Genomic DNA, 13,375 nt, shown 5'->3' with positions numbered 1-13,375 from the left:
TAATGTGTTCACTAATGTTAACTGTCTCGCTCCTCATCATTTTGGTAAAAGAATCGTTGAAACGATCTATGGAACATGTAACTAATTAACTAACTAATTTGTGTAGGGGTGTTCAAATGGTTCAAGTGGCTCTAAGCACTATGGGACTTAACACCTGAGGTCATCAGTCCATTAGACTTAGGACTGCCTAAACCTAACGAACCGAAGGACATCACGCACATCCATGCTCGAGGGAAGATTCGAACCTGCTACCGTAGCAGCAGCGCGGTTCCGGACTGACGCGCCTGGAACCGCTCGGGCGTAGGAAGCTGTTACACGGAATGGATGCACGGAGCTTACTTATGTTCGTTCGTTTTCGGCGAGATATGCGGAGATGAGGTGCTGCAACGACACGTTCAACTTTTTAAAAATGCGGTTAGGTTAGATTTCCTCTTCGTGGAGGATAACAGGAATCGACAACGAACTGCTCTGTTGAATTAGTTTCTGCCAGGCCAAAATATTTACTGCACGAGCTGACCAGCGTTATCGGCAGAAGTGAAATTTATACACCACGGCTGGAATTCATAGGGGAGACAAAATACAGTTCACCACCGGCCATCAAAGTCTACTGCGAATCTTTCCTGAGCTTTGTATCGGGACCTTTACTCATCTTCGGCAAAATCTAAAATTATCAATAAAGATCTGAAACCACCCCCAGAAAGCGCACCATTCTTAGAACACCATGTGCTGCTATAGAAGGATGAATTCAAAAGTCAAATACTGTGTTTGGTAGGAATCTGCATCCTAATGAGGCAGCAGCAAGTGAAAACCACATATACAAATATAGTAGCATGAATCTCTGAAGATTCCATGGCTTCAAAGAAGTCACAAGTCAACTATATACGAGATAAGACTGTGCAAAATTCTGACGAGCAGCAATTTCATGCGAATTCGAGTAACAGTGCAGGTGCTCTTACCTGCTCAGAGTTTCTCGGCTTGTGGCCAGTACCTGGGAGATGAGAGCAGTCGGGATGTTACAACAGAGACGCTGGCATCCTAAGAGGGTCGCTGCCCCCACTATGTGGGTCGGCTACTTACGGGGGTCGATTTATGCGAACGGGTCGACGCCTCTGGTTTGTGAGTGCTGTACGAGAGCGGCGGCTCGCAGCCGGAATTAGCATAAAACTATGTTTTCCTCGGCGTGATGGAGGCGGCCGTTAAAGGCGGGACGGCCGTTCCACACAGACGGTATACGTATCAGTGGCGGCGGCGGGGCTGGGACGACTCTCGTTTGTGGGCGCTGCTGCTCCGGCCTCGCCGTTAATTTTAAAAGGTTCAGGTTTCCCCGGCAATGAGAAGGCTTCTCCTGCCTGCTCCGCTGCAGGAATAAAGTGGGTCTGGCACATATCAGGGCGCGGAGAGCGCAGCCGTGGCGGCGGCGCACAAAAGCGCCTCGTTTCCTCCCAGCGGCCGGCGCAGGCGAAAGCGATTTCGGTGAAGATGGCCCAGATGTGAAACTGCGTAGCAGAGCTTGCTGCCGTACTCCTACGCAAAGGCGAGGAGGGGAGAAATCGCCACGAATATCATGAATAAATGGAATATTTTTATTAGTCTTCTAGCGTCTTGGTTTTGGTGGAAGAAAGTATAGCAGATCAGCAAAGGAGCTCAGATTGACAAGATTCTGTAGCAGATCACTCACTTGAGGATCTTCTGTCCGAGGTAACGGACTTCGTCTCTTCTGCAAGTGTTTCGTAGCCTCTACGAGGGGGAAGGTACACTCCTGGAAATTGAAATAAGAACACCGTGAATTCATTGTCCCAGGAAGGGGAAACTTTATTGACACATTCCTGGGGTCAGATACATCACATGATCACACTGACAGAACCACAGGCACATAGACACAGGCAACAGAGCATGCACAATGTCGGCACTAGAACAGTGTATATCCACCTTTCGCAGCAATGCAGGCTGCTATTCTCCCATGGAGACGATCGTAGAGATGCTGGATGTAGTCCTGTGGAACGGCTTGCCATGCCATTTCCACCTGGCGCCTCAGTTGGACCAGCGTTCGTGCTGGACGTGCAGACCGCGTGAGACGACGCTTCATCCAGTCCCAAACATGCTCAATGGGGGACAGATCCGGAGATCTTGCTGGCCAGGGTAGTTGACTTACACCTTCTAGAGCACGTTGGGTGGCACGGGATACATGCGGACGTGCATTGTCCTGTTGGAACAGCAAGTTCCCTTGCCGGTCTAGGAATGGTAGAACGATGGGTTCGATGACGGTTTGGATGTACCGTGCACTATTCAGTGTCCCCTCGACGATCACCAGTGGTGTACGGTCAGTGTAGGAGATCGCTCCCCACACCATGATGCCGGGTGTTGGCCCTGTGTGCCTCGGTCGTATGCAGTCCTGATTGTGGCGCTCACCTGCACGGCGCCAAACACGCATACGACCATCATTGGCACCAAGGCAGAAGCGACTCTCATCGCTGAAGACGACACGTCTCCATTCGTCCCTCCATTCACGCCTGTCGCGACACCACTGGAGGCGGGCTGCACGATGTTGGGGCGTGAGCGGAAGACGGCCTAACGGTGTGCGGGACCGTAGCCCAGCTTCATGGAGACGGTTGCGAATGGTCCTCGCCGATACCCCAGGAGCAACAGTGTCCCTAATTTGCTGGGAAGTGGCGGTGCGGTCCCCTACGGCACTGCGTAGGATCCTACGGTCTTGGCGTGCATCCGTGCGTCGCTGCGGTCCGGTCCCAGGTCGACGGGCACGTGCACCTTCCGCCGACCACTGGCGACAACATCGATGTACTGTGGAGACCTCACGCCCCACGTGTTGAGCAATTCGGCGGTACGTCCACCCGGCCTCCCGCATGCCCACTATACGCCCTCGCTCAAAGTCCGTCAACTGCACATACGGTTCACGTCCACGCTGTCGCGGCATGCTACCAGTGTTAAAGACTGCGATGGAGCTCCGTATGCCACGGCAAACTGGCTGACACTGACGGCGGCGGTGCACAAATGCTGCGCAGCTAGCGCCATTCGACGGCCAACACCGCGGTTCCTGGTGTGTCCGCTGTGCCGTGCGTGTGATCATTGCTTGTACAGCCCTCTCGCAGTGTCCGGAGCAAGTATGGTGGGTCTGACACACCGGTGTCAATGTGTTCTTTTTTCCATTTCCAGGAGTGTATGTCTGACGTGCTAGTAGAAGAGATATGAGATCCATTATTAAAATCAGAATTTAAGAGAGCTTTGGAGGATTTAAGATTAAATAAGCCAGAAGGGATGGATAAAATTCCATCAGAATTTCTAAAATCATTAGGGGAAGTGGCAATAAAACGACTATTAAAGTTGTGTGGAATGTAAGAGTCGGGCAATATACCGTCTGACTTTCGGAAAATTATCATCCACACAGCTCCGAAGACTGCAAGAGCTGACAAGTGCGAGAACTATCGCATAATCAGCTGAACAGCTCATGCATCCTAGTTGTTGACAAAAATAGTAACAGAAGCATGGAAAAGAAAGTTGAAGATGTGTTATAAGACGATCAGTTTGGCTTCAGAGAAGGTAAAGGCACCAGAGAGGCAATTCTGACGTTGCAGTTGATAATAGAATGAAGACTAAAGACAAATCAAGATACGTTCATAGGATTTATCATCCTACAAACAGCGTTCGACAATGTAAAATGGGGAAAGATATCGAAATTCTGAGGAAAATAAGGGTAAGCTCTAGGGAGGGACTGGTAATACACAACATGTACGAGAACAAAGAGGGAATAATAAGCGTGGAAGATCAAGAACGAAATGCTTGGATTAAAAAGGGTGTAACACAAGAATGTATTATTTCCCACCCTACTGTTCAACTGTACATCGAAGAAGCAATGATGAAAATAAAAGAAAGGTTCAGGAGTGGAATCTTCAGAGATTCATACTACTGTATTTATATATCTGGTTTTTACTTACTGCTTCCTCATTTGCATGAAGATTCCTACCAAACACAATATTTTACTTTTGCATTCATCTTTCTATAGCAGCACATGGTGTTTTAAGAATGGTTGCTTTCTCGTGGGCTGCTTAAGATCTTTATTGACAGTTATGGATTTTCCCGATGCAAAGCTGAGTAAAGGGTCGCAGCACTCTTTGACGGCCGGTGGTGAACTTTATTTTGTCTCCTCCATGAATTCCAGCCGTGGTGAATAAACTTCACTTCTGCCGATAACGCTGGTCAGCTCGTGCAGTAAATATCTTGGCCTGGCAGAAACTAATTCAACAGAGCAGTTCGTTGTCGATTCCTGTTATCCTCCACGAAGAGGAAATCTAACCTAACCGCATTTTTGAAAAGTTGAATGTGTCGTTGCAGCACCTGATCTCCGCATATCTCGGCATTAACAGCAACCCGCCGAAAACGAACGACGATAAGTAAGCTCCGTTCATTCATTCAGTGTAACACCTCCCTACGCCCGAGCGGTTCTAGGCGCTTCAGTCCGGAACCGCGATGCTGTTACGGTAGCAGAACCTGCTGCCACGAACTTCTCTCCTGTGCCAACCTGTTCATCTCAGAATAGCACTTGCAACCTACGTCCGCAATTATCTGCTAGACGTATTCCAATCTCTACAACTCCCTGTAGTATCATAAAAACGATTCCCTGAGAACTTAACGGTTGTCCTATCATCCAGTCTCTTCTCCTTGTCGGTGTTTTCAACATATTCCTTTCCTCTCCGATTTTGCGTAGACTTCCTCATTCAGCACCTTATCAGTCCTCATAGTTTTCAGCATTCGTCTGCAGCACTATATCTCAAATGCTCCGGTTCTCTCTGTTACGGATTTCCCATAGTTCATTTCCACTACCGTACAGCAATGTGCTCCAAACATATTGTCAGAAATTTCTTCCTCAAATTAAGGTCTAAGTTTGATACTAGTTGGCCAGGAATGCCCTTTTTCCAGTGCTAGTCTGCTTTTGATGTCCTTTTTTTTCAGTCCGTCATCGGTTGTTTTGCTGCCTAGGTAACATAATTTCTTAACTTCATCTGCTTCGTGACCATCAATCCTGATGTTACGTTTCTCGCTACTCTCATTTCTGCTACTTCTACTTTCTTTCGTCTTTCTTCGATTTACTCTCAGTCCATATTCTGTACTCATTAGACGGTCCATGCAATTCAGCAGATCATGTAATTCTTCTTTACTTTCACTCAGGATAGCAATGTCATCAGCGAATCCTATCTTTGGTACCCTTTCATCTTGAATTTTAATTCCATGCTCATTCAGTAAAATATAACTCAATATACACCACCCGATAAGAAAACTGAAGCACTCGAAAGAAAGCATCGGGTGACAATGTAACTCCCTCCATGTACATATGATACCTGGATATGGGGAGTGAACAACTCCAGGCGTTGAGTGGTCGCTGTGAACTAAACAGATATGCCGATTACTCGTTTGAGACGAGCAGAGTTTGACAGAGACTGTAAAGGGCTTTACTTTGGTTCTCCATTTGGTTGGCTGGTCCACTCGTGCCTTATAAAGATCTTTGGAGCATTCGGAGGTGACAGTGACTCGAAGTTGGACTGCATGAGAACGTGAGGCAAGCACACTCATGATGAAGTTTTCAATCTACCACCAGGATGGACCGCCGCACTGTGCAAATAATTCAATAGCTTCTCTTTCTGACAGTACGGGTAATGTAACGGATGATGTTAAACAGAAGGCCGAAATTCTAAACCTAGCTTTCAAAAACTCATTTATGGTAGAGGACTGCAGCACCATTCCCCCTTAAATTTATCGAACAAACGCAAGGATGGCTGACATATTTTTTAGTGTATCTGGCATTGTAAAACAGTTAAGATTTCTAGACGCCAGGAAGGCATCTGGCCCAGACGGTACCCCCGTAAGATTATATGTCGACTATGCTACAAGTATAGCATCATTCTTATCCTATCACAGATCGTTGGAACAGCGGAAAGTTCCACAGGACTTCAAGGAGGCCAAGGTCATAGCAATCTCTAAAAAGGGGAGAAAATCGAATGCACATAATTACGGGCCAATTTCACTGACATCGATTTGTTGTAGAATCATGGAACATATTTTGTGTTCAGACTCTGACAAGCTCATCTTCGGAAACCAGCACGGTTTTAGGAAACAGAGGTTATGCGAGACACCGTTGGCCCTCTTTGTGCATGATATAGAACAGGCTCTAGATACCGGCTCCCGGGTTGATTCCATATTTCTCGACTTTCGAAAGGCGTCCGACTCAGTTCCGCACTGTCACTTGCTCCAAAAAGTGCGCGCTTGCGGTCTATCCGATGACATATGCGGTTGGATAGAAAGTTTTCTAACAGACAGAGAGCAGTATGTCGTCCTGAATGGGGTGACTTCAACAGACACAAGCGTAACTTCAGGTGTGCCTCGGGGCAGCGTAATATATCCGCTGTTTTTTGCGATATACGACTACATAAACGATCTGGTTGATGGTACTGACAGCGACAGTAGACTGTTTGCCGATGATGCTGTAGTCTACAGGAAAGTAGTATCACACGAAAGTTGTGAACAAATCAATGAGGATTTTCAGAAAATAAATGCGTGGTTTAATGACTGGCAGTTATCTCTCAATATTAGTAAGTGTAACCTACTGCGTAAAACAAGGCGAAAATCCCCATCAATGTACGAGTACAAAATAAATGCCCAGTCTTTGGAAGCGGTAACATCCGTCAAGTATCTGGGTGTGACTATACGAAATGATCTCAAATGGAATGATCAGATTACTCAAGTAACGGGCAACGTGAACTCTAGATTGCGGTTTACTGGGAGAATCCTGAAGCGATGCAGTCCTTCAACAAAGGAAATAGCTAACAATACTTTAGTTCGTCCAGTCTTAGAGTATTGCTCGTCTGTATGGGACCCTTACCAGTTGGGTCTGATTCAAGAGATTGAGAAGGTCCAAAGAAGAGCGGCAAGATTCGTGACTGGTACATTTAGCCGTCGCGAGAGCGTTACAAATCTCACAGAAAGTTTGAAGTGGGACACACTTGCAGACAGACGACGCGATAAACGGAAGGAGTTGCTCACTATATTTCGAAATTCGATCTTCGCCGAGGATGTAGAGCATATATTATTACCACAAACTTTCAAATCGGGCAATGATCACCACTCAAAGACAATGGAAATTAGGGCTCGTACTGAGGCGTTCAGACAGTTGTTTTTCCCTCCCGCGATCCGCCAGTGGAAGAGAGAGAGAGGGGGGGGGGGGGGTTGAGTATGGGGGGAGTATGACTTTGGCGTGAATTGTGCCCTCCGCCACACACCGCTTGGTGGCTAGCAGAGTATATATGTAGACGTAGATGCAGATGTAGAAATATACCGTATCCCCTTCACATCTGCGCCTGTCACCCGAAAAAAAAGTAATAGATGCGTTGCAACATTCTGTGTCATCTCACACCGTGGGAGAAGACTTGAAGCGGATGGACGAGGGAATTAATAGCCCCAGTTCGATATAGAAACAAGCGAAGTTGCAAGATGCACACTTTATTTAATTGATGACTAGTTTTGGGTTATCTGAGGCCGTTTCTAAATCACCCAGATGGACAAAACAGCATTTTCCGAAGTAGCTGTTTCTACATGAATTTGTTAACACGAGATGCTGTAATGCAGTTTATCCAGAATGCTGGAAATCCACAATTACCGTCCCCGACTACGAAATTGCCTTTAATATCGCACCACAGACAGCTGTCTCTGGAATGGTCCCGTGAGTGTTTTGTCACCTGGAATGCACTAACAGGAGACCAAGTCGACCAGCAGAGCTCAGTCACTTCGAATGTTGGCAGTAGTCTGTAGATTTCACCTGAGCGGCAAACACATCAGGTACACTTCCACCGTTTTAAAACTGCCAAGTTGACTGTTGATGACGTCACTGTGAAGTGGCAACGCGAAGGTAGAACCACTTCTAAACCAAGATTATGCAGACCTCACGCACAGACGGACAGGGACAATCGAGCTTTGTGGCAGGCGGTTGTAAAAAATCTCTTGACGTCAGCGAAAGCAATCACTCATGAGTTACGTAGTGTTACTAGCAGCCCAGCTAACAGAATAACTGTGCGTGTGGAGTTAGGAATGGTTAGAACGGTCGACTAGTTCCTCATAAGCCTCACCAGTCTGTAATTAGAGCTAATCGACGCTTGACGTGGTGTAAAGGGCGACGCCACAGGACAGTGTTTTAGAGTGGTGAACCATGCTGTACGCTGCGGAAACCCGAAGGGAGGGTTTGCGTTCGGTGAATGCCAAGAGAACTTGTACGGAGTCCACGTGTTGCCCACGTTGTTTCGACCACGCTGTGTAAGTTTCTCAGGGAAGTCAGTATACACCCTCCATACAGTCCCGATCTCTTCCCATGTCATCTGCATACTTTTGGAGTGCTGAGGGCTCCAGACGATGAGGTACCCGCCTGGGTACATTCGTTGTTCCGTAGCCAACCACACTGGGATAAATGTATTGACAGTTATAGCGATTGCTTCCGAAGTAATGAGTAACTTATTCTTTTCCATCTGTCTCGTTTTCATCTGACTACTCTTTATACTTTCCTCATTGGCCCAGGATCCCTGCAGTACAACATGCCGCAACAGATTACAACATTTCAGTAATGTATGCCAACAGATTTTTCCTCGTGCGATGCAGCCGTACAGTCTCATGTTACCGAAATGCCCACATAACGTGTGGTCTTGCGATGTGGCTCTAATAGAAGATAACGGTCCATGTTACAATTAAAGACATAACGACATATATGCTGTTGTACCCACTCCCAAAAAAAAAAGAAGAAAAACTGTAAGTAAAAAATCAGCATTGCAATCAAAGTTATAGAAGCTAACCTGTGAAAATAAGTATTCACGTACTTCATCATGTCAACTAAGATCCATTATGTAGACGTACTTTAATGATATATTTGTGTAGAAAAAAGATGGAAACTCATTTTGATCATATGGGCACTATAGTTTCTTCCGCTCATTCGGAATACGATGGTTGTTCGGAAAGTAAGGAACGATCGGTGACGACATCGAAATCACAGTGAAAATCCGATCAAGTTTTGCACAGGTGTGTTGGGAAGTTTCTCTAGTATGCTCGTCGATCGCGTTGCGTCGTTCTTTTTAGTTCCGAGCATACAGGGAGCACATAAAATACCTAGAACAATAGTGTCTCCCGCCAAGTACGAGAGCCTAGTGATAAATTTTGCCTGAAGCTTTGCAGCCAACATTACATAACTGTCGTGCGGCTTCTTCTTCAAGACAATTCTCAGCCGCATTCTGCAGGGGCAAAGAAGATGCTCCTGCATCGTTTTCAATTGGAAATCTTTGATTACCCACAATACAGCAATACAGCCCGTAATTATCTCCCTTTGAGTTTCATCTCTGCTCACATGAACCGCTGGCTATGAAAACATTTTGGCACAGACAACGAGCTGTAGGCCAGCGTAGAGAATTGGCGGAAAGCACTGGCGGCTGCCTTCTATGATGAGGGTATTGGAAAGTTGGTACAAAGCTACGACGAATATCTGAGTCAGAACGGCGACTACGTAGAGAAGTAGCTAAAAGGTGTAGCTAACTGTTGCACTAAAAACAGTTTTGATTTTTACTGTGGTTTCCATTTCGCGACCTATCGTTCCTTACTTTCCGAAGGGCCCTCGTATTTTAGTACAAATCTTGTTGGTACATCGTAAGCTGCGGTAGTTATTATACTTTGTTTACCACATCAGTATCGAGCACAGTGCGTCTCTAGTTGTTTATAAGAACGAGCCTCAGTAGTTCATCTCTAGTTGTTTGTAAGCATGAAACTTAGTGGCGTCAAAACGTAAGCTCGGAAACTTTTAGAGAACTTTCACAGTCGTATGCATCGTCTGCAGTCTTTTTCACCGTTTGTTTGCTTCTCTGGTACCTGAGGAGAGCACCATTTGCTTCTTAAATAGTAACATGAAAATATGAAAATTTTTCTTGGTTCACCTTGAACTGCGCTACGTTATATTTTATTTAACAAAGTGTTGTCAGACATGGTCCACTTTCAGTTATGTATAAACACGAACGTCTATATACCTTATGATGAGTTATAATAATTAATGTAGTCAACTGTATATCAATAAACTATCTTGTATACAATACATTCAACATGCTGATTCCTCGACGTAAGAAACCAGAAAGATTGAATTTTTGCGCTTTACATAATATGTCACTGGTAATTCTACTGTTATGCTACAAACAGAGCTGCACCTGTCACAAACAAAAGTATAGGGAGGAGGAAGTGAGACTTAACTTTGTACGCACCGGCGTTGGGTGACCGTTATTTTACCTTCATGAATTGCCGTCACACCCCTTTACCCTAGGCACTTAAGATGGGGTAGTAATAATGTACTAACCTCAAATTGAAAACAGTTCCGACCACGGTGTAACCTAACATTTTTAAAAATATACAAATTATTCCTTAATGTAGAAGATGCGATGAAATCCTGGGGTCGAGTCCTTGCACTTAAATTGTCTAGCCTGTAATTTAGGGACATTGAAAATTGAGAAATCTGAGGGAATCCTGACGGAGCTAAACTGAGTGAAATTATTTCAATCAATATCCTGATGCTGAAGAAACATTTACTTCTGGTACTACTCTTCTACTGCCTGTAGTGGATGAAAATGTACACACTACCCGTTGAATTTACATTATTCGAGTGCTGCTGAAATGAAAGAATAAAACGAGGATTACGATGATACTGAAATAACATTCCAGGTTTTTAATAACAGTGTCTGGTAAACGCCTAGAGAAACAGCGATCTGTCTAGAGCCTTTGATGTTTCTTTACAACACAGCAGCTCGGAGCCCTAGGTGGCATGGTGGCTGCATTACTCGTATACCACGAAGTGCACTATGGTTTTACATCTATACTGTCAGGAAGTTAGAGAAGCTGACTCTTTTATCGTTTCCAGTTGACTGTCAACGCGATAATGCAGTAATGAAATCCAGACATTTGAGGTTCACTTATTTGATTTAACGTTCGCCGTAAGTTCCTAATGATGAGCCATACAACACCTGGCGTCGTGACGGTAATTTTCACAGCTCATTTTAAGTGAGAGACAGTAAGACTACCTCACGTTTTCACATTTTACAACGTGATAAAGAATAAAAGGACAACACTTAAACTGCAGATGGTGTCTGACTAAACGTGGAAGGAGTACCTGTACTAACATAGCATATCAACCGTTATTAAGTCACATACGAGTAGCCTAGCTCATTCACTGAGTTTAGCAGGTAACAGTTTCTAAGGCATCATAAACACAGTTCCTATCTTATGCTTGTACCTAGAAAGGCTGCAGAGAAAAACCAAAATGAATCCTTGCTTGTGTCAGGTACGTATTTCCTCTCACGATGGCTTTCTGAAATATACGTAATAAAGTCTTTTTAATGTGTATAAAGTTTCAAGTTTTTATAGCTACAACTATACGTAAAAACACTGTGTTATCTTTGAATAGCCTATTTGTACGAGGAACATTAGTAGGCCAAGATGGGAAGTCTTCCAACATTCCTTAGTAATCCAGTTCCGTAAGCTTAGGTGTTACAAAATGCACACTATCGTTGCATGTTAACGGTTACCATAGGCGATATGCATCGCTGATTTGACTGTGATTCTCGTAGGTTCTTGGATTGTGCCATGATTTTTCGAGAAGAGCTGATTCACTACCCAGTCACATCTTAAGAGAAATTGTATGATCATTCCGCTGGCAGATTTCCGGCTGTCTTAAAATTTCGTAGCCTCAGCTTTAAATTAGTCTTAACAGTACGAGATGGTTTAATTTCTCCAGCGTGCACCGGTGGCACGCGTTTCTGTGATTTCGTTTCAAACGATCTGGAGAAAACACACACTTCATGGGCGACAGACACTCAATGTTGTTCGTGTCAAAGGTTCCAACTACGTATCTAGCAATGCGATGGATATCCTATCATTACTAAAATAGCTTTTTATCTTCGAAGGACTTGCCACTACATTATGATGGACTGGAAGAGGAATTTGCTTTTTCAGTTCGCAAAACATGACGAAAGTTTGTAGCTTGGTTTTTGGGTGAAGTTACGTGACTGAGTTCAACGTAAAGATCAAAATCTGTTGCCCTGTCTATTAAACATATTGTGAGTAATGCAGGCACCATTGCTACGACGCTAAACTGGGGACTTGAGGGCTCTGGTAGTACGTGATCATTATGCGAAACAGCAGAGTTGATCCAACGTTATGGGGCTACCACTGTTCACATGTACTGGCAAACTGTTCGATCCTGGTAGTGTAGCGTACGATGTGTAGCACTGACGAAGTACTCGTTGTGAAACGCAAGCCCCTGACGCGGCTAACATGCGGAGCAATGGCCTGAATGGTCTTCCGAATCACTCTTGCCTTATTACATTAGTTAGGATAACTAGAGAACAACATCGACTTTAAAAAGTGGAGCCGGCCGAGATGGCCGAGCGTTTCTAGGAGCTACAGTCTGGAACCGCGTGACCACTACGGTACCACTAGGGCACTGATGACCTCAGAAGTTAAGTCTCATAGTGCTCAGAGCCATTTGAACCATTTTTAGAAAGTGGAACTGCATCTTCTTCTTTGTATTTGGGGACAACGAACAGGCTTAATTTACGATCCAGAGATGCGTTAAAGGCCTTGGAAGAGAACTTAAAGAAGGTCAAAATGGATTCAATTCGTCCATCGGACAGGTGGAAGAAAGGAGAACTAAATATAATTAAAAGCAGTAATACGTTTAACTGCACAAGAACACGGGAATGATTAAACCGAAGTGCAGACTTTGATGTAGATAAGGAAATTAACAACATTGCAGTTACTGAAGAAGTTTCAGAGAAAATGTCAGAACTTTTTCCAAAACAAACAGAAAATATTCAATGAGAAAAATGCAAGTTAATTCTCTATGATGCTCTCTTGCCGATAAGAAGGTAGACGATCTCTATGTTGAAGTACTGAGGCAGAAACACTTACTACAAGGCAAGAGAGGAACATTTTATCGCGGAAATTTAACCGAAATTAATGAACGGCTTTCAGAGGAAACTTGCAATATGATTACATTAAGTTACAGGGGTCATACGTTAGTAAAATTTGTCAAGTACAATAAATTATTAATCCTAATACATATAAAAACGGATGTCGAATGGACCAAATGGAAAAAATATTTGAACTATATTTTATGCACCAATAAAGAAATAGATCTTAAGTGACTCCATATTCTTAGGATACAGATAACATAGATATAACACTAGAAAGAAAACACACACCAGGGAAGAAGTTGGTAGTGTAAATTAATTAACTTTATTTAGGAGAGGTGCAACAGATTAAATTAGAAAGGAAACGCTGCATCCAGAAAAAGTGAAGG

This window comes from Schistocerca cancellata, chromosome 3, assembly GCF_023864275.1.
Source record: "Schistocerca cancellata isolate TAMUIC-IGC-003103 chromosome 3, iqSchCanc2.1, whole genome shotgun sequence".
NCBI lineage: Eukaryota > Metazoa > Arthropoda > Insecta > Orthoptera > Acrididae > Schistocerca > Schistocerca cancellata.
This window is presented reverse-complemented; position numbering follows the sequence as displayed.